The sequence below is a fragment of the Suillus fuscotomentosus genome, assembly GCF_016647785.1.
Source record: "Suillus fuscotomentosus strain FC203 chromosome Unknown F5891scaffold_180, whole genome shotgun sequence".
In the NCBI taxonomy this organism is placed as follows: Eukaryota; Fungi; Basidiomycota; class Agaricomycetes; order Boletales; family Suillaceae; genus Suillus; species Suillus fuscotomentosus.
The window spans coordinates 77,328-81,148 of NW_024539692.1; the positions used below are offsets into that span (position 1 = coordinate 77,328).

A 3,821-nucleotide genomic window follows, 5' to 3' on the forward strand; every position below is an offset into this window, starting at 1 on the left:
CTCAATTCAACTCCCATCAGACGCAATCCCTTTCAACATCTTTGCCTTAACATCAATGCCTCCGAACGATAGATACCGTGGCGCTGTGTAGAGGTGCGTATCATTAAATTAATTATTGTACGAAACTGAGATAAGTCAACGCATCATCGATTGTTAGGACCTGCAACTTCCCCCTGCATTCTGTTTGCCCTCCTCCGAATCTGTATCTCGCGCAATGGAGTCAGCATATGATCGTGATTTCTCCCATATACCGTAAGTGCGTGTCTTCCATGAGCGCCAATGGCTAAGTTTCCTGTTCAGCGTCCTCAACCGTGATCGTCGTCCGCTCGGGTACGTAGACGTCGCTGCTCTGAAAGAAAAGTGGGAAGCAGGCACAGCATCGCCAGTACGTATCGCTATTAGATCAACTATCCCTTGCATGCTTAATCCGACGGTCAGAACGACTCCGTCAGTAAATACATGACCAAGTTCAATCGTAGCGCGTCTCAGCATTACACCCTCGTAACTCCCTTGACGCCCCTTGCGGAACTGGCAGAGTTTTTGCAGGATAATATTTTTGCGTTAGGTGCACTTCGAGTTGAATGTTTTGGTTTTCCGGTTCTGACTTCTGGTGGTGATTGTCGTAGTTACGGACCAGGGCAAAAATTTCGTGCTTGCCGTGGCGACATCACAGGATCTGGATGTGAGCCAGCTTTTTTTTCGGGCGCAGGATCGTGGACTGATTTTGTATTTTTAGAATTTCGTGACACGTAGGGGTCGTTGATCTGATGGCTGATGGTCATCTATCGCCTTAATTATTACTCTCAGCCATGTGGTTCTATATCTATCAAGTGGAATATGTTTCAATATCATACACTGGGCGCCTGATGGTGCGTTGGTATATTGTATCACGGTTGTGAAGTTGAGAGGGGGTACTTATTTCGTCGCGGAGAGGACATGCGACATTGTCTCCTTGCTATATGTATCGCTACTTTGATGTATGGTCGGGATGAAATACATGTACATCGGATATGGTGTAATGGTTAACATTACCGCCTCTCAAGCTTAGAATTCGCGGTAGCTCGGGGTTCGATTCCCCGTATCCGAAATTTTTTTGTGATCTGGCTGGTGACGCTGGTAGAAAGTCTAGGGGCTTCCAAGGATTAATCCAAGTTCGCTAGCAGCGGAGTTGCAATGTCATTGCGCCACCCACCCTCCACCAGGCTCCTTCCCATCCGAACGCTTCGAGTTGTGAGGCGGCATACTGCGGCTGCGGCACTATCCGAAATCACGTGAAGAATTCAAATCCAGCATAACCTTAACCTCCCTCACACACTCAGCGACGGCTGGAATAAAACATTTGTAAACAAGCGCCAGCCACAGTGACAGTGACTATGACACCTCGAAAACAGTAGCATAAACCTAACCCAGGGTTAGGCATTAATAATAATATACTGTAGATATTGTACAACTGCAGCTACCAATTTCATATCCATCAAATGAGCCTGACTCTAAATCAGGACACACCTTCTACCGCTGATGTCCAGCGCAAAACTCAAGATAGATTTGGTGTACGGCCATGCCTATGGCAAGTTAAAGTTGCCCAGGCCCTACTTCAAGGCGACAAAGACATGCTGTGCACTGCAGGAACTGGGATGGGACAGACCCTTTGCTTCTGGATACCCCTGCTCTTCAGAATAGATGGTATTCAGCTCGTCATCACCCCCTTGAACTTACTCGGCAAGCAAAATGCCGATTCTTTGGGCATCGCTGGAATACCGGCCATAGCTATCAATGCTGAGACCGCAACCACTACAAATTTCTTGGTTAGTCAACCCTGATAACAGTATCTTCCTCGCGATTACTCACTTTACAACAGGCTATCAAAGCGTTCAAATACCGTGCAATAGCGGTCAGTCCAGAGCAAATCATGAAACCAAATGGCAAATTTGAGCAGCTACTCAAAAACCTGCTCTTCACCTCGCATATCGTCAGTATAGTCGTCGATGAAGCCCACTGCATCACTGAATGGGGAGAATTCCGTCCGGAATACAAGGAGTTGGGTCGCCTGCGCTACATCCTGCCGTCAACAATACCCATCATGATCACATCTGCCACACTCACCCAAGGTTCACTAACTAACGCCATGCGACTTCTCCACATGCACGCTGACAAAATGTCTGTCATACGCCGCTCTAGTGATCGTGCAAATATCAAGATTGGTGTGAGGAAAATCAGTACTCACTTACTAGCTATGCCGACCTTGCTTTCCTCATCCTTCCTGGCTGGAATGTTGGCGACGCCCCGCCACCTAAATTCATGATTTTTTTCGACAACATTCAGGACGCTATCAATGCCACTCGGTACCTACGCAGTCAGTTACCACCTGCAATGCGGCACAAAATCAAATGGTTCAATTCAGATATGACGTCCAAATACAAGGAATCAGAACTTACCAACCTCATTTCAGGTGACTGTTGGGGATTCTGCACAATGGACTCGTTTGGGATGGTGAGTACTACTGAGCATATGTTAGTTACAATCTGAATATATTCATGAGTAGGGGATGGACGTACCTGACATTCAGCTTGTGTTACAATGGCGTGCAACATGCAAGCTCTCAGTCCTCTGGCAGCGGTTTGGGCGTGCAGTCCGTGACAGGAATCTTCAGGGCACCGCTATATTATTTGCCGAAAAAGATTTTTTTGATGACGAGTGTGACGCAAAGGCTGCTAGAAAGAAAGCCTGTGAACAAGCCTTGAATCGGAAGAGAAAAGGAGACCACCCACCAAACCCAATGCCGAAGCGACATGCAATGGCAAACACTTCAAATCCTAGGATGCCCTCACAATTGCCCGTTGTTCCAGTGCGTGAGAGAGTTGATGATGGGAGTGATATGTCAGGGGATGACGAGGATGAGACACGCATAGAAAATGCTGGGCTGGATGACCTGAGATACAAGGCTGCAGGTGAAATACAAACACAAAGCAAAGCAAAGCAAAGCGGAATCTGGACTTTGGGATGGATTACTTGATCAATGCTGAGAAGCGCGCGGTCTGAACTGCCGAAGGAAGGTATTCAATGTTTGCTTCGACAACAATGACATAGTTGGTGAGAAAATCTAGTTCAATTCAATTTTAATTCCTCTTGCTTACTACTTCGCTCTCAGAAAGCGACCATCTCTGCTGTGATTCATCGCAGTCATGGGCTGCAAGCATTGCTGTGTCTCCCAACCATCTATTTGCTGTGATATCACAATCCTGACCACTTCGACTTCCTAGACACCAACGTCTCTAAACCACCACCATTGCCTCAACATTCCCGCCTACCCAAATTCCAGATGACGGGTTCAGATTTTACCTTACGGACCACTCTCAACAACTGGCGCGAACAAAAGGCTATATCAGTATATGGTTGGGCTCATCTCAACAACTTCGTGCTACCATAATAATGCCTAATGCTATCCTCGACGGCATCATCGACTCCGCACACCACTGCAAAATTCAGACCGTTCAAGATTTAAAAAGGGAGACGGGCTGGACAGATGCGGAGAAGTTTGGTGACGATGTGGTGGTTATTGTTAGGGCTCATGCTCCTACGCCATTTGCTACTAATCCTCTCAGGCCTCTCACTGCTGTCCCTCATCCCATTGGAGGCTCGTCCACGCTGTAGAGAATCATGCCTCTCATGGTGTGATATGGTAGTTTTCACTAAGAAGTACATAGCACGAACTCATAGCATCACTCTGTGTACTATCCACAGTGATTCCTATATGATGCGCAGCTTTCCCACGCAACGCGCGCCATGCACGCACCATTCCCGCACTTCGCGAGTATATGCAC

At 47.3% G+C, this 3,821-nt stretch overlaps 1 non-coding gene across 1 annotated transcript; it reads left to right on the forward strand.

The window, feature by feature from the left end:
- The first annotated feature begins 1,004 nt into the window (after nt 1–1,004).
- On the forward strand, nt 1,005–1,087 carry F5891DRAFT_t132. Its single transcript has one exon. It is a non-coding gene; the product is annotated as a tRNA-Glu (tRNA).
- Nucleotides 1,088–3,821: the final 2,734 nt, after the last annotated feature.